We start from the raw sequence: 18674 nt of genomic DNA, 5'->3' as shown, positions 1-18674 counted from the left end.
GGCAGAAGGGGTCCAGAGAGGAGTTTTTAGGGTTTAAAATGTAGCACAGTATGGTAATATAGTGATTCTTACAGGCTGTATGTAAATGCTATAGGATTTGTATATTGTACTAGATTGATTAGTGAGAATTAGAATATTCAATACAGAAGAAGATTTATCGTATTGCAACAGGAACCTCGCTCTCTTGCGCTTTTGCTCTCTTACCCTTTTACACTCTTACCCTTTTGCTCTCTTACCCCTTTTACTCTCTTACCATTTTTACTCTCTTACCTCTTTTACTCCCTTACGCTTGTACCCTCTTACTCTCTCACCTTCTCATCCTCTCTCCCCCTCTCTTCTCTCGGGCCTGCTCCAAGCTGTGCCTGGCAGCTCCAAGCAGGGCCCCTGCACCCAGGCCCTTTGCAATGAACCTCAAGTCCCACAACCTGGCTGCAGAGATCTCTCATCTCTGTCCATCCCAACTGTGCTACCCCCCGACGCTCCTACAGCTCTGCTAATCATTCACTGGCCTCCACTCTTAGGTGGCCCCTCCAGTGTTTGAGGATTGCCAGAGCTGGCGGTGCTGCTGCGCATCTTCTGCTGCAGCCGGCTGCAGGCTGATAAGATTGCAGAGTGCCAAAGGTTACACATAAACAGAAATGATGCAATAGCCACTGGGGTCCAGATCACAATGAATTCCACACAGGAAAGGCTGTGTGATAAGGAGAGGTCACACTGATCTTTATGTTTGCTGTTGGAACAGGATAGCTCTCAAAACAAATGTTGGAGCACCCGTATGAAAACGCACAGTGGGGAGATCCATGTGCTGAGCTGTTGTAAAGCGTGGTGTCTTCAGGAATAATAATATCTGGGTTGAAACAAAGCTCTGAGCTGGCATGTAACCCAGGGATGCCTGGCTTCTGAGAAATCTTGGTGGAGGCAGGGTTAAAAAAGCTTCAGAAGCTGTCTCAGTTGCCGTGGGTTCACTGGCAATGCTTTTGAAATTTTCAAAAGGCTTGCTTGGCCCAGCAATGAGATTTTGGGGCCACTTGCTGGGCTGAGCATTCCCAGAGACTCCCAGAGACATTTCTCTGGGTAATCAGATTCCTCTGCACGGGCTGCCACAGAAGTGTGCTCACTGGGGCTTGGCTGGGAGAAGGAAAAGAGCTGGGTGAAAATCAGTGTGTTAAAGGATGTTGAGGGAGCCAAGGGGAGGGCTACAGAGCAGGGGGTGAGATGAGATGTCTTGCTCACCTTTTGCCTGATCAGCATCCTGAGCCTCTGGTCTACAAAGTTCTGTTTCTCTGAGATGGTGGGAGTGAGGACAGAGTTTAGGGCAGTTTCCAGCTGCCTACTGGTTGGCTCTTGGCCTAGTTTTGTTCTATTTCTCCTTTTTCCTGTTTGCAGCAGGAGGGGAAACTGCTGTGGGCTCAGGGCATGTAGCAGACACTTGGTGCTGCTTGATGGAGGATTATCACCTGATAACAGGGTGATTCTTGGACAATGCACTTTGCTGCACAGCCAGTATAAGAAAGGGACCAGAATGTAAATACCTTATCTGGAAAGAGATGCTTCTGTGAGGGAAACCCTTTGGTGACTCCTGTAGCATCAGTGGGATGCAAAAGTCATCTTAGTTTACATAGTTTGAGGATTTGGTTTTCCTTTCACCTTTTTCTTAGCCACATTTATCTATTTCTCTGTGCTACACTGAACAAACAGGGGGAAGTGGAAAGTGGAAGTCTTACAGAATCATGTCTACACAGACTCCAGACTCTTGGCTGTGGAGAAATTAATGCTATAGGTAACTGCTTAGTCCAGCTTGTGCTTTTGCAGTATGTGGAAGTTGCCAAAGTCTTTGATCTCTTGTGTCATCCTCTATCTTCTATAAAGCTCAAGCTAGATCCCATTATTCCAGAGCAGAGGCATCAAGGTATCTGTAAGTCAAAGAAGGCTCTGCCTATTCTTGGTAGCACAACAGAAGCAAATGAAAACAAAAAGCCAGGAGGCACAGGGTAAATGTTGGACTAGGATTCAGGAAAGATTGGGACAAAAATTCCAATTCAGTTGCTCAGGGAAATTGGATTATCAAATATAATTGTGTTAAGAACAATAGTATTCATTATATTTGGCACTGAAAAGCCCTGGGCAGAAACTCTAGTTATTTAGAGCCTCGTAGGCATCTATGGAAGGAAATGGCAAGCTCCCATTGGCCTCTGTGGGTGTGAGATTGAGCCCTATGCAAACAAATATTGATCCCCGAATGCCAAGAAAAGGGTGACTTTAACCTAAATCTGTGTCAGACATGTGGGCTGAAGTATCATTCATTCCCATGCATCCTTGTTGTAAATACTGGCTAAACCCACTACTTCTTATCCTATTTTGTACCTTCTTTCCTTGTCTCACAGTGTGCCCTTGTGCATTCTTGTTGCTCATAGCATTTTTGATGGATTGCTTACGTCCCCTCTCTTCAGTGGTGCAGTTGTGTTCATGTAGCGTTTCAAACCGATTGCTTTTCACTGGAGCAGTTTCCCCTGAAAACAAATGTTCCCCTTGTGTCTTTCCTGTCAAGCTCTGTAAGTAAACACAAGGTATCACTGACTTACTCTTTCAAAGGACCCAGACATTTAATGCAGTGACCAGATGCTCGTGTTCGTCTTGGTGAAAATACTTTTGGTTGAGAGAAAATCAATCCCTTGTTGGTTTTTGAGAAGGAGCCAGTGTTTTAAAACCAACTGCATGTCAGTTTTGATGATGGAGATCAAATTGATGGAGCTGTTTTGTTTGTGCTCTGGAAAGCACAAAACTTCATTAGGCTTCTTGCACCATATGGCTTCTGTATTTTCCCACTCCTTCAAAGGAGAAAAACTCCTCTTATTCCAGCTTTACTGCTAACACCAAACATGTAAAAGCCCACAGGTGTCAGACATGGGCAAGGTGGTTAAGATATTAGATCTAGAACAGCATTAAATGATTCATGAAACACTAGGACTTGAAAGAATATAATTCATGTTGACATGAAAGCATTCTGGAAATTTAATCAACATTATCTGGAAAATGTTAAGTAGCTGATTGCAAAGTTTTGGAGTTATGCTGTATAATTCTAACCGAGCTCTGCCACACCACTGGCAAGTGAGGAACTGTCATCCCAGTGTTATTTACATGGAGGCTGCAGCAGAATAAGGTGATGGTTTAGCCAAATCCTACAGAGAGCTGTGACTAAATTCAGCAATATCCAACCTCTCTGCCTGCTTTCAGTGCTATGTAACTCTTACTAATTTAAATTTTACTAGCCACTGTATTCTATAATAGTACAGAGAACCAGCAGAAATCTGGGATGTTGTACAAAGGAATGAAAAGGTCAGTGGATCCTCCAGCACTGGGGGGTCCAGCAGACGTGGCAGAGATGAGCTCCCCAGCTGGACTCTGTGAGATGTAATAATTCAAATATAAGACTGTTTGAATGTCCCTTTGTGGCTCCAGGACAGATCTTGCTTGCAACCAGCCAGCTCAGTGCATGAGCAGAGCAGATTTAGGTGTGCCTCTGCATGTCTGGAGACAGGACTCCAGCTTCCCTGGCTGGAGAACCTCTCAGTCTGAAAGTGCAGATGAGATGGATTACAGTGGTTTTACAGATGGTAACTGAGATAAAGAGAGACCAGGTGATTAGGCCAAGACCACATAAAATAGGAGCTGAGGCTCAGAGTTGAGTCAAAATCTCTTAAATCTCTCCCTAAAAGACGATTCCTACTTCATAACACACACTAAAGTATTTTCCTCCTAATCTTGCATCTTCCCAGCTGCTCTTTTGGAAGTGAATCTTCTCTTATTCTGAGGTTTTGATCATCATTCTCAAACAAAGGCTTTGCCAACCCAGATGGTAGCAATTGGTTTCTGCCCTGCTTATTTCCCCATCTTCTCAGACTGCAGGGCCTGGATCCCAGAGATCCAAGGAATCCTGCTTTAATACAGCCCTGCATGAAATGTAAGCCAGTAAAAGCAGATTACCAATATAAGTCAAAACTACAATTTCCTCTCTTAGCTATCCTTAATAGTTTTTGTGGCTCACCACAAGATTTGGGATGCCAATTACACTGCAGACGGATTTACAAATGCTGGAAGAGGAACTTTAATCAGTATTTAATTACATTGCAGTTATTAAGTACAATGGTTCCTTATTTTGGAGAATTGTGTGTGGTTCATCAAAACAAATGGGCTATACCTTCCCCAAAAATTATATTTACAATGGTGCTCATTAAATCTTATCTTTTTTCCCCTCAACTGAATTAATTCTAAAGGTGTGAAAAGTAACTTTATTTAATTTATAGATGGTTGGTTGGAACCTGTGGTTTCTTTACTGCATAATTAAAAAATTCCTTGCCAGTGTGCTCTAAAAGGAAACTTAAGGCCAAAGAGGAAGAAAGAAAGTGCTGAATAGCTACTCCTTATTTGAAAACTGTCCACCTTGTGTGCTGAAGGGAGGCATGTTCTGCAGAAAAAAAATAGCAGGTGGTGGTGTAACTGAAGCCTCTGTCCAGCTGAGGCCAGCTTGGCCAAAATGTGAGTTTGCACACATGGAGCCACACTCCAGCCATCAGGCCCTCCCTGGGAAAACCTAGCCCAAATGGGTGAGCTTTTCCTGACTCAAAAATAACTGAGAAAACAAAGTATTCTAACATGGAAGTGCTGGAGGACCTCCATTACTGCTCTCTCTGCAATAATAAACAGTATCCCGAGTTCCAGGAGTCTGGACATTCTCTGAAGGGAAAATTGTTTGTGAACAGCTGTAGGAAAGACTATAGGTAAATATTTATGCAGTAACATAATGACCTCTTTCACTAATACACAACACAGAGGACTTTTCACTTGCAGAAGTGTTGTAGGCCAAATCCTGCAAGGTGTGCCAGCATTACAACATGTGGGGCTATTGCTACAGGTGCTGCCAGTAAATACTTCTTGCATCAGTTGCTCAACCAGGTGATGAAAGATCAAACTGTCTCCATTTTCACATCTGCATCCATGTTTCTTACTGCTTTCTGTAGCAAAGGGAAAAAAAAAGGCAGCAGCTAGAGTTTGGGACTGTCACCTTCTTGCCTCACTTGGTGTTTGCAAACTGGCAAGGACCCATCTTACTTGGGTGCATCTCAGCACAAAAAATAATCAAGATGTAAGTCCAAGAAACAGCTTCTCCTGAATTTATTTTTTTGCCCTATATCTCTGACTGCTGCACTTGTTTATTTTGTTCTTTGAGGGTTTTTTTTGAAGAATCTGTCATCTGTCCAGTTCATATCCCCCTCTGGTGCTTGGCCCCATTTGGACTGTGGAATAGTAAAGTCTTGATGCAGAGAGCAGGAGGAAAAGGGCAGCTTGTTGTCCTAAACTGCTGATGGGCTGTTCAGAATTTGAGCTACATCTCACTTTCAGACAAATCAAATTTGCTGTTAAATGTCTGCTGTCTATTGCAATTGATTGCTTCAAGAATCTGCCCTGGCATCAGTTGATTTATCTTTAAAGTAGCTTTTTCCTGCTGAGCCAACTGCTATTTTATGCTTTTTTACAGCTTGTCCAAAGACAGCTCTCTTTGATAACAGGCATGTGTGAAAAATTTGCATTAAAATAACCATTTTTTTTAAACAGTCAGCATAAGTATCCTGAAAAAATTCATGGCCTTGTCTGAGTGGATATTTATTCTTACATTCTTTTTTCTGTTTGTAGTAGTAGAAAATACTGTGTGAAAAAAAAATCAAGTACAGTAAAAGATGGTTTGCATTACACTTCTGCAATGAAGTCATCAATCTGTGTCTCAGAACTCATTTACAGTGCAAAAGCTGAGAAAACATTTCTAGCCCAGAGTCAGGTGCCACCAGCCATCTTGGAAAAGCATGACAAATTCATTTATGCTTGGGTTTTGGCCTCTTAAGAAACTCTGGGGACCAGAGAGAGATGTGCTCAGCAAGAAGATGTGAATCAACACTGAGTCAGCAATGTGTGCTCCAAGGGTCTGCTAATGCTAAGCAAAAATTGAAATGAGTCAACACTTCAAAAATAAAGGGAGAAAATATGCAGTTTTTGCATTTGAGAACAAGGTGGTGTAGCCTGTGCTGATCATGGTATGGAGTTAGCAAAATGTCTTTAGTGCATTTACTTCAACATGAAGTGCAAAGGGCAGTCCATCCAGCGTGGGACCATTAACACAATCACAGGGCATATAATCATGGCTAATGATGATTAGTCAGTTGTTAGATGGAAATGAAGAGTTCCTTGTGACAATAAGCAGTTACAAAGTTCGTGTTTAGTTTGTTAAGGCCCCAATTCAGCAGCTGGATCTACGTTGGTGGCCTCCTGTGCACACGCAGGGTGATTAACACCAGATGAGGATCTGGCCATAGCCACTGATGCTTAGTAATGGTTGTGGTGCTAATTAAAGCTCAGATTGGCTTGGGCCTTTGGGAGCTGAGCAGAATAGGGGAGCCTTCCCAAGACCCAGCCACTGGAATGATTGCACAAGGGCTTCTTGTCAACATGTGATGATGAGGTGCCACCGTGTCACCCTCTGTGGAGGTGTAGGTAGGGGTTTGGTTCTTAACAAGAGCTGCCTTACTGGTGTTGCCAGGTGAGGGAACCCTGTGTGCCGGCCTGTGGGAAGAGACTGGAAATGGGCATGAACGGGTCCCAGTGAGTAGAGGAGTCAGTGAACTGTGAATATTTTCATGTTTTGGTGCAAAGTCATAGTTAAAGCTGTTCACTTGGAAGTGAAGCTCCTTTTCCACTGGAAGTGACTCATCGTTGACTAACGATGCCCTCACCCAAGCAAGGGCTCTTCCTTCTTGGTGTTCATTAGCGTAGGCATAAAGACACACGCCCTGGCCAAGCTTGGTGATGCTCAGGGACAGCACAAGCATGTGAAAAGAAATCTAAAACCAATCAGTGTTCCTACCCCCTGAATTTCAGGGGTACTTCACTTCTTCCTCATTTGAGACATCCAACTCAGAGTCCAACAAACTCCCTGTCCAATATATTCAGCTGTAAAATGTCTACTGTCCTGGGAGAGGAAAGGAGGAGAAAGAAATATGCTGAAGTGAAAAGGTGTGACTATTGCTGCATTGCTACAGGGAAACAATTTCACTAGTTTTCGTCATTTTGATGAGTGCTGCACCAGACTGATGTCACAACAGCCCATAACAATTTGTTCTTGAAAAGCTTGATCCATAAAGAGGTGATGATGTGAGGACTGGTATTAGCTGTAACTGTCCTAAAAATGACTGATCAAAAATGTAACACTGAGTGGTTTGACTGATGGTCTTGGTGAACTGGTGTAAAAGGCTGGAAAATACCACAACTGGGCAGCAGTTTTGTTTCTTCCAAGTCCAGATCTATTATGTAGCTCAGTGCTAATGCTGTATAATGTCCACAGTTTTTACAAGATCTTTGTTCAGTTTTACTAGTTTCATTTGATTTTATAACAAACTTTACGGTATGCTTATCAATACATCATGTTCTGGCTAACAAAAGCCTCACTGTTTCGGGTAGATCTCTTTTTTCCCTTCGTGAAGCTGTAACATAGAAGCCAAGTTAAGAAGGTGACAACACCTGTTCACAATTTAAAGGAAATGAAAAGATTTTTTTTCCATGGATGTAAGCATGAAATTCATACATATATGTATGGATATATAATTTCCCCCCATACTCCATCCTGTGGCAGACTGTGGCAAGCCAGAGCTGCAGCCAGTGTAAATCCCAGGCATGCAGGACATATGGATGCATTTAGCCCACAATCCTTTGCAGATGCTTTGGAGTGTGTAGTGGCTGCTACACCCGTGCAAATAGCAAGCTGCAGCTCTGCTTGCTGCATGAATATTATTTGGGAATGAAAGCAACACACAATACCAGGCAGGCTGACATTAAAACCGTGTTTGATCTGAGCAATTTATGGCTTCCTTCTGTTAAACGATATTAATAGAAAGAGCCTCTGATCCCAGCGAGTTTGTGGTGTTCATGTTGGGTTTTTCTCGTCAGTTTGTCTGAAGCTAAAAACATCTCTTGCCTCTGACTTTATTAATCAGAGCTCTCTTGGTGCAATCCTCTGTATGGGCAGTGGGTGGAATTTCTCTGTGCAGTGCTGATGTGCTCAGCCAGAGATTTGTCCTCATCTGCGTATCCACAGTGCTGAGAAATAGCTCTGTTCCTGAGTAAAGCCAAGGCAGTCCCTGCTCCAGGCTGGTGATCTGTATGTGTGGGGAAGGCAGGCTTTCCAAAGGTGGTCTGGCTTCTCAGGCAAGGTTTGCTATGACTGCAGAAGAGTAGTTAGGAGTCTTTTAATTACTAGCACCCCAAGTAATGAGAAGACATCAAGCTAATTGCAGGCCTGGGCATCAGCAGCTTTGAGATATCTACCACCTTGCCAAGCATCCAAGATGACTTATCTTCTCCAAGTAGCAGGGCCTTTCTACAACTTCCCTACTACTACTGCTGTTCTCCCCTATTCCTGACAGTTTTTCCTTGGAAGTTGTGCTCCTCCCTCTGCTTCTTGCTGAAAGCTGGGAGTGAAGGATTTAGCATGGCCTCACTGGACTCAGAGGACCACAGAAGCCGAGTTGAGCTTCATGGGCACAGTGTCTCCAGGAGGTCTGTGCCAGAGCACTGTGCCCCATTCCCTTGTGCCACCACACAGCCCTGCTGTCCTCAGTTTGCACAGTAAATACCACAGATAATGGGGTTTTAGCCAAATTTTCTCTTTGGTATCAGTTAACTCAGAAATACCCAAAAGGCACACTTGTAAATTAAAGCACAGTGAAGAATATTTATTATAGAGTGAGCAGTGCCAAGTTGGACCAGTTTATAATGTGTAGCTTGAATGTTGTTTTTGGAGACTGCTTTTTTATGTGTAAGTGCACGTACACAGCACCAATTGCTCAGATGCTGCCTCTTGATCCATGCATGTAGGTATGTTGCCTGTTAAAATGTATGGTTGCTGAGGAGCTGTATTTTTACATTCCTGTAGGGTCTGGTTCTTTGCCTTTCCTGTGCTGTCTTTGGCATTCACATTAAGAAAAAGATGAAAAAAGGAAAATAAAAATCAACAGAACTGCTGAAAATTAGTGTACAGGCCTATTTTAAAATCCAGTTTATTTTTGTTTGATGAGAGTAGGAACATATTCTGTGTTGTCCTTCGTGAATAATATCATTGTGCTAGAAAGCTTTGATTCTTCCTTCTTTATAATAATGTGGGTTTCATAGTCAGAAGACCTGAGTGTTTACATTATACACTTCTTGGCAATAAAATTGGAAAAGAAGAGGAAAAAAAAGTACTAATCCCAGGAGTTCTGAAACCTACACTCCTTCTCAAACGTACCCTGTTAAATACATTAAGTCCCTTGCAAACATCCATCTATCAGCAGTTGAGAGTTTGTAAAAGGCGTACTTTGTTCTGAACTCCCTGCCCTACTGATTATGCACAGTTCTTTTATTTTGAGAATAGGATGACGACCCCTTAGCCTGGTAATGATGACAGATTTATGTATTTTAACACCCAGACGCTGCTGTATTTGTTAAGGGCTGCCAGACTCCAGCAGTGCGGCGACCGTAGTTTATTTTCATTGTCAGTTTGTGCTGCTTTTTAAGGTGTTCTGCAGCCACTGGAAACAGCACCACTGCTGCTTTCAGAGGTTGAGATGTCAGGCTGTTAAGAGCATAAGCCACCATCCTTGGACTGTTTCCACTCATAAAATGTCAGTTTTATTCTGGTTGCTCTGGCGGGATGGAACCTGTTCCTCGCACCGAAGCCAAGAAAAAGAGGGGAGAAATAAACAGTAAAAGGAGTCAGATAACACAGAATTTATCCCTTCACTTTCTACTCCCATGATGTATTTTGCAGCTCTCGAGATAATGTTTTAAAGAAAACCTTCTTTTAATATGCAGCAAAAAACAAATAACATAAAGGCACTTTGAGGTGTTAAAGTGTTAAAGTGCTGTGTAGGTCAGCACATCTGTCCTCTCCACAATGCATCTGTCTGTGATTTTTTTGGGTTGTTTTAAATTACTACAAGTGGCAGAACAATAGGGAGACAAACAGTGAAAACAATGCTGTTGTTTAATATCAAGCTAAATGATTAACAGGCCTGTACAGAAAATATTTCATGTAAATTAAAGGGAAGAAAACTATTTTATTTTCCATTGCAATGATCCAGCGCAACAAAGGCAGTTGATGTGTTTCTTCTTTTCTTCTCTTCTTTTCTTTGATCTTGCTTCAGATATGTCTATTCCTGTGTGTGTATGTAAAGTTCTTACAGACACACTGAAGGTTGTTAGGTTATAGAGCAAAAAATGCAGAATATGGGTGGTTTTCTGATCTCTTCATGCCAACCAAACCACTAAGCCTGAGTTTATCACACAATTGAAATTATACCTAGGACTTTCATTGCTTTTTTTTCTTCCAGTTCATTGTTTCCCTGAAAAATGTTGTCAAGTCATTTGAACTATTGAGTTGAGTCAGTTTTCTGCTTGATTGTCAACAAAAAGCTTTGAAATATTTGGCATTGAATCTTCCATTGCGAAACTATTTTGATTTGGAAAAGCATCACCACCACATTCTTCATTGACTTTTCTTTAGTCCAATATTGAATGTTTCTCTTCTTAAAGAGAAGCAGTGTGACCTGGTATGTTGGTTTTGTGTTGGGTTTTTTTCAAACTGGAAAAAGTTATGGTGACCTCTGCACTGAAGTAGACAAGGATCTTCGTCTCACCTTTGCTGAATGTGCAGCTGGCAGGAGAGAGGGGAACTGGTGACAGTCCTCCTTGGTCACTGGTAGGCAACTGGGAGACTTGGATCCACTTCAGATGCAGGCTGGGATTCCCTGCTGAACAATTCCAGGAATCTCATGGAGGAGAAGAACGACGCCTCCCCAATCCCCAGCACAGCCCAGTGTTTGTGCTCTGTTTGCAGTGTCTCCTGACAACTGCAAGCCCACTGCAGCTCCTCCTGGTAGCCCTGGTGTGTGCTTTGGCAGGAGAAACTCCAACCCAGGAGAAATTTGTGGCAACAGCATCAAGAGGGTTGTGTCAGCCAAGGTCTCTCATGAGCTGCTTTGGTTTGAGTGTGGTTTTGTTAATCCCTTTCCTTCAAGGAGGTTTGGAAGATGCAGCAGCCTTCACTTCTGGGAAGTGAAAATATTGATAGTGAATTTTGAGAAGCTGGTCTGTGTCTTTGATTTGAAAGGCAAACAAGGTGCTGAGCATGTTCCTGGCATTGGAACTGTGTCCTGCTCACACTGGCTTCATCTGTAGGGACTCCATCATCCCCTTTCCTCTGGCATGGTTTTCAGAGCCTCTAGGGAGGTATCTGAGAAACTCTGACCAAGAACCGTTGTAAAAACATGCCTGTGTGACCTTCAAAAAGATGGTGGTGTTTTCTGGGTGCTCTGTCCTTGGATAATTATGGAGAATTTTGTGGTGGCCCCTTGAGAACTTGCCTTGATAAAAAGACAAAAGAGCAACATCTTTCAGGGGTAGATGGGTAGAATTTTCTGAGAGAGGAATTTGGCCACTCAACATCCTTAGTACTGTCAGAGCTCGTGTTTATCTCATATCCCTTCACAAGGAATGATTTGGATACATTTTATCCTTGTCCTGTGCAAAAGCTGCATCATGGAGATATTCAGCAATGAACTAGCCTGTTAAATCTTAAATACACAAGTTGTGCCTTGTATGTGATTATTGCTATTCATTTGTTTGACCTGTGTTAAATTTTTCAGAATTTTTGGCCCTGCTATGTTCAAAGCTCCTCACTTATCAGGAGAATGGGCTGCATACTGGGCTGTTCACAAGTGACATTTTTGCCACCCTTCAGCATCTTCAGCAAGGGAGGGGATACTGCAGATCCTGTGACAGCACCTGTGTTGCTCCAAAGCCATGTCATATCCTTGGCATATCCTGAAGGAGAAACTTTTAAAAAGTTTCACTACATCCTTCCCACCTCGTATTTGGACAAAGCACTCTTCTGTCTTTTGGGCCAAATGTATTCATTTTTTTCTCATATTCTGTGGACCACAGAAATAGTTACAGATGTGAGGAATAAAAGTCAACAAGATGCCTGCATGTCATTCCTGTTAGTTCTGCTGTAATCTTTTTTTAGAGTATTTTACTGACAACTATCTCCCTGGAGCTCTGTACCAGCTTTTATGACACTTGGTACAGGGGGCCTGTTTCCTGTGGAGAAATAACCAGTTTGTTTATTCCCATATGGAGTTCTGACTTTTTAATATTGCAGATGTGACATGACACCTGGTGCCACCCCAGCACCCTGAGGATGTGCAGTGATAATGATTTAACTTTTGGGGATGGTGTTGCTTTTGGGCTTTGCTTGTTTATGGCCCCATGGACTTGGAAAATATTTTCAAGACTGTTTACTTCACCCTGCCTGTTTTGGGGCATCTGCTATTGTAATGCAGTTGGATTTTTCTCCAGCCTCAAATGCTAAACCATGGCTAAGGGGAGATGATGGGGCCAGCTCTTTGCTGATACTTTGGTCTCTGCTCTGAGTAGTAGGTGGATTTTTTAGCCACTGCTTTTCTCAAGCCTCTCTTCAGATATAGTATGACTCAGGCCATGAGTGAAACGCTTTTCATGTTCTTACCGAGGGGAGAAGTGGACCCCACTTAGAGGCCTGTAGTGTTAAAGGAGGATGGTAAACTGAACTTGCAGCATTTTATCTTTGGGACCATCAAAGATAGCAGATAAAGGGGAGTTTTTCAAAAGCAGTCAGCCGAGGCTGAGTCAACCCCTTTTGAAGAATTCCCATGAAGTTCCATGGGAGGAATATTGCCATTGCTGAAAGCTTTTGAAACCTTACCTAACCATCCAGTGACACTTCTTGAAAAATGTGTGTACTAAGCACACATTCCTGGGAAAATGTAAGTAGGGTTCACATGTGTTGAATACTGAGGTGCTTTCTCAGAAGCAGGTGTTTTGAAAGGAAATTGAGAAAACTGATTTCAAAAGCAGTTTTAAGCAGTCTGCCCTAGTCAGTAGGGACATGGTACTTAAAAGCTATTTTTTAGAATAGTTTTCTCTCCTGTAAGCAAGGCCTGACTGGTAAGTTGGCTGTGGCAATAAGCAATTCCCTAACAATAGTTCAGCACATTCAGCTGATGTGTGAAGTCGTGCTGAGAACAAAACCATTGCTAGGTTTGCTGGTGTCTCACTTGGAGCTCATAGGATGCTTTGGGATTCAGGATAGGAAAGCCATTTCTGTACCACCTCTGGATAGAGCTGTAAAAGTTGAACACAAGCTAGAAGGATACGGAAGCTGAGAACTGAGACAGTCCCAAGGTTGCAGTAATCAATTTTTTTCCCCAGTTTATGAAAGCTGGAGGCTCAAATATCAGGAACGCTGCAGTTGGATGTAGTCCATGCATGCAGTTGCCATTGACTGAGGTGGGAAATTGATGGAGTTACTCAGAAGGAATGTATGTGAATGATGAGCAGGATGCCCCACCCATGTTGCAGGACTGCATCCTCATACCTGCCCTCCTTAGCTTTAGGACTCATCTGGAAATTCATTGGACTCATTTGAAGGGAATGGCAAGTCTTGCAGTTTTACAGGGAAGAAATGAAGGACAGAAGGAGCAAAAGAAAAAAAAACATTAAGGGAGGGATTTTTTTTAAAAAAAACTTTCCTCCTTTTTGCATTGCAGACACATTAAGTACTTAACATTTTAAGAGCATCCCCTGACTTAGAAAAGCTGGCAGAGATGGGCTTCAGTATGAGTCTGCCAGATTGATTTACAAATCGGCCTTACGAACTCCTGCTGCTTAAACATACCAGAATGCAACAATTAAAGCCAACATCTGGAATTCATTGGTGGAGCTGATCCTAGATAAACATTAAATGAATGTCCATTTCCTTAGCATTGGATTTCCTCTGGCTACCACAGCTTAAGCAGTGTCATCCTATCAGATAGAGCTGATGCTGATAGCAGAGCAAATGTCAAAGTCATGAGCCAGATCAATTTGTTCTGTCTTTTAGCACTGAAACTAGCACTAAAGCTGGGCTGAAGACACCCACTGTTTTTTTCCACTAGACTGTGGGAATGGATTCTTCATCTCACTAACCTGGGCTAAGCTGGCTGTGTGACTCCCTGTCTTTCCTGTGCAGAATACTTCAGATTGCTTAAGTTAATCTCACTTGAGGAACTTTGTCTCAATACTTCTCTCTCTGTTTCCCCCAAATCTGACAAGGCTATTGAAGTCTCCCTCCACTCTACAAATCCGGGGAGGGATTTTGTTTGTTCATTTGTTGGAAACATAGGAAATCAGTTAATGAATTTGGGACTAAATTAGTTGCAAATTACATAAATGGCAGCCAGTCACAACAAATACACGTCTTCCTTTGCAACAGATCTCCAGTATTCAGCATCTTCCCACTCTCACCAATCTGACAGTCAATGGATTTCTTCTTCCCACCTTTTGCCCAGTCATTCAGCTTTATAAAAGCATCAACTCAGCGCTTTGGTTTCCCTAGAGAAAAAATTGCATGAATCTTTCCATTTTCTCCCCTCCCGTGTTTTTGCACTCTGCCTCCCCTCACTTTGTGGAGAACCTGTATCCATGTGGAGACCATCTTGGCTTGGAAGTGACTTTTCAGGAGGCATTTGGGTTTCCCATCTCCTGTATCCAGCTCAGCAAGGAGCAGCACAGCCGTGAGGGCTGTGCTTGTCATACCCCAGAGCTCTCAGTGTCACTGTAGCCCCTCAAGGGCCGGTGCATTTCAGGAAAGGGTCACAAGTAGTTGCCCTGAATCCCCCTAGGGAACCAGCGGGACGTTCTGCACAGAGCGGGCGCCTTCTGTCCTTCTCTCCTCTCCTTCTCTCCTCGAAGCGGCCCCAGCCCGGCTGAGCTGGAGGGAGCTGTGACCCCTCTCAGGACACCGAGCGGGCTCAGCACGGTGGTGCAGAGCCCGGGCACTTTGCATTCTCATGGTCTAGAGCTGCCTGCTCGGGGTAGGCTCCAAGAGGCAGAGGTATTTTCCTTGCTGCTTGGCCCTTTTTCTCTTGTGGCTCTGCAATGTTAATCTGCAAGTGGAAACTGAAACGCCAAAGAGCTCCTCAGAGAGGAAAGATTCAGGTGAGTTTACAGTTGTGTTATTTTGCTTTGCTGGTGACTTCTGTCTGGTGGCTTTTCCAAAGCAGCTGGTAAATATTTTTCACTGTGTTATGGTGCCCGACAGTAGCCTGGAGTCCCAGTTTCTTCCTATAGAAGATAGACCTTTGAGGTCTATAAAATTTATACAGTACACTTTCTGATTTTTATTAGCCTAGTAAAAGAGATCATATTTTGTGTGCTTCTGTATCTCTGGAACGTATGGCTGGGGAATTATTCTGCAGGGCACCAAGCTGCATGTTATGGTAGAAAATACTGATTTATCTGAGCTGTGAAAATGGTAGACCAAGCAGATAATAAAAGTCCTTGAAATGTTTCAGACATACACAGCCATTTTAGAATATCCCACAAGGGGGCTGTGGGTTACATTGTCATTTAGCTTTTAGTTGTTGCTAATTAGTTCCACCTAAATACTAATTTCCCCAGCCCATTCCTCGTCTCTCAGTTATAACACTCCAAAGAGTGAATTTGCTTTACTCTCCCTGTGTTTGAAAACAGTTTCATGGCACGTGGTCTGTTTGTGAGCATGCAGTGAATTCAAATACCTTTAAAATGATTTAAAACAATTTAAAACAATTATTTTTAAAATACACATGCTTCCAGGCCCAACTATGCATGGGGAGATTAGGGCACAGCAGAAGGCAAGTCCCAGCCTTTAGAGTCTGAAGAGATAAAGTTGATCGAGGACTGGTGGAGTTAGAGGTACTAAAAGGTGGAGGAAGTTTCTAAACCTTGTGCAGAACACTGGGAGAATAAGTGGCCTCTTTATGCCTTCTATTATTTTTTTTTCTCTGCATTGCTTTTCTTATCTGGGCAGCTAAAAAAGGAAACAAAGTATTGGCCAGTGAAGCACATGTTGTTTGGTAGCCTGTTTCTGTTCAAATAGAAATTTGTTCCAAGACTGGGCAAATCGTGATGCTTGTGACATGGACTGGAAAGTAGATACAACTTCCCCCTGCAAGATCAGCCATGACTTTTACCTTGATAATAAGGAAAATTGCATCCTTCCAGTGAAGGAGAAAAGGAAATGGTGGAAATGTGTATGAAGAAGGAATAAAAGGTTTTTTCCAATGCTTGGCCTAGGCTGGAATACTTATAGTTGTACACATTCTGCCCAGTTCCTTTGTTTGGTCATTTCCAAAATGACCTTATGCCAATACACTGGCAGATGTGGGAGTGGAAGGGATCACACAGTGTCACTTGGGTGGGATGTTGGGGATGTGTTTGACCATCCTCTTCTTCGCCTCTGGGAAGATGATGCCAGCTGCACAGCCTGGACACAACTTAGAACTTGCCTCTGTTGGTTTTTGTGCCTCTTGCCTTGAGGAGGCTGAGCATGGAGCTGAGGAGGCTTTGGGTCTCTGTGACCTCTGCACAGTCCTGGAGGTGCTGTTAGAGGGAGATGCCACATCCTCCTGGCCTCCTTCTTCCATGCAAAACCCCACTAAAGAGCTGAGTCTTCACCACAAACATAGGTGAGTCCCCTTACCACCACATGGAAGAAATAACCAAATTCTTTGGACTTTTGTTCACTAAAGACCAGTGGAAGGTAACTCTGAGGTGACTCTGTTTCCTTCTGCATCATTTTTCTGACCTAAAAATAACACTGTGGCCCTTGTGGTTGCCATTAGGGTTATTTAGTGCTGCAGCCTTTTTTTTTTCCCCTTCCACTTTCCAGAACATTGGTGCTGCTGAGCAGAAGAACTGCCCCATTGTGCGAGCCCAAAGGAAACACTGCATAGAAAATGTGAGGAATTTTTAGGCCATGATATGTTTGGACTAGGAAGCAGGGGACTCGGAGGAATGCAGAGTACAGTTCCAAAAATATTCCTTGCAACAGTGCTCTTGGTCAGTACAGTTATTTTTGTTGGCCTGCCAGCTCTCTGGAGCAGGGCTGATGTCATTCCCCGGCACGGTGGAGGTGGGAATACAGAGAGTGCCCTGTGGTTTTGCAGGGCTGAGAGTGGACAGCTGAACCAAATGCCTGCTCCTGTCTCAAATGCTCTCTCTGTTGTGAAAAGAAAATTTAAAGGCAGCATATTGTAGGGGATTGTGGGGGTAAAATAATTAAGAGCACCATAAAACATTTTCTGTAGTCGTAGTCCCTTCCCTGTGAGCTCCCTTCCTCTTAGATCTGCTGCTTTTCTCCTCTCAGTGATTTATGTGCTTTGGAGTGCATTTTGGGTTGTGTTTATGATGTTAGACTGCTTTTGTTATTAAAAGTGATCAAATAATAACTTGTAGTGCTCTGGTATCCTGAGCATCTCTGGCTGAAACACAGGCATGTGAACATCTTCACAGTGATTAAATAAGCTGATAATATACCCTAGAACACCTCTGGGGAAGAAAACCAGCTTTTTTTTTTTTCTGTAATAGGCAGAAAAGAGAAGTAAAATATTGGGACCTTTTTCCTTGCTAATGACTCTCAATGCTTATTGTGATCTTGGTGATGCTGATTTGACTTCTATATATATGTGAGGAAGAGGCCAAGAAATAGAAAAATCTCAATTTTCATTAAAACTTTATCTAGACTGATAAGCTGGTAAAAGGTGTGTCCATCCATGAGTGGTACGAACCCAGCATAATGTGACTTCACCTCAGTCCTCCATAATCTGAATTATGGTCAGCACATTACCCCAGAGACAGGGGTGGCACAGCATGTTGGACAGAAGGCAAGGAGCTAAAAACCTGGATTTTAATCCTGGTTCTTGCATTTAAGCAGACCATTTAACCATGTGTGCCACTGGTTATTGCTTTCTACCTGGGTCTTATATATGAAACACGTGTACCCCTAGAGGGGCTCTGTTGATCCTCAAGGGGCTCTGGTTTTTGTTTTGGCATCTGGATTAATTGCAGCCACACTTTGCTTCTTCACAGCCTCAGTGAAAGTTGTGTCTCATGACTTGACATGAAGGGAGACTTATTTGAGCTATGGGAGTGGTCCAAAAGTCCCCTGTTCAGATCTTTATTGCATCCTGTTTTATGGGGAAAGGAAGAACCCATAAAAAACCCACAGTGCTGCCTTTCCTCAGCCAGGTATCTTGGGGCTGCAGAGGGAAGAAAACTGTACAAAAACAACCCCAAAGCATATGAATGCAAAGGTTTCCTAACTTTGAAACTTAACTTTTGGGTTGATAGAATTCATACAATGCTGACAGCTATACAGTGGCAGGAAATTATTAAAGGTGTCAGGTTTTCCATTTTAATTCTGGGAACACACTGGCTGTAGATTTCCTTGAAAATATTGCTGAAATGGTCCCACTTTCTAAATTGGAAAGATTTACAATTTACCTTTTCTGTTAACCTCTTGTTCCTCAAAAGGTTAAGTAAGGGAAATTCCTCTTTTTAACACTGGTAGCTGTTTGACAAGCTTTCCTTAGCAGTGGGTAACAGTGGATTTCTCAGCAAATGTGCCAATGTAATTGTAAAGGAAACATTAACTTGCAAGTTGTCTACAGCAGTCTTAGAAATCTGCTTCTGTCATATAATTCATACACCCTGTTTAATTTTCATGTTGCATAATGTACCAGAATGGAATAGCA

At 42.9% G+C, this 18674-nt stretch overlaps 1 protein-coding gene across 1 annotated transcript in view; it reads left to right on the top strand.

Moving 5' to 3' along the window:
• Positions 1 to 18674, top strand: part of FGFRL1 (fibroblast growth factor receptor like 1) — a 165541-nt gene that overhangs the window by 83389 nt on the left and 63478 nt on the right. The window lies entirely within an intron of this gene.

Source organism: Molothrus aeneus, chromosome 4 (assembly GCF_037042795.1).
Source record: "Molothrus aeneus isolate 106 chromosome 4, BPBGC_Maene_1.0, whole genome shotgun sequence".
NCBI lineage: Eukaryota > Metazoa > Chordata > Aves > Passeriformes > Icteridae > Molothrus > Molothrus aeneus.
The sequence above is the reverse complement of the archived record's forward strand: the minus strand, read 5'-3'. Positions and strand labels throughout refer to the sequence as shown.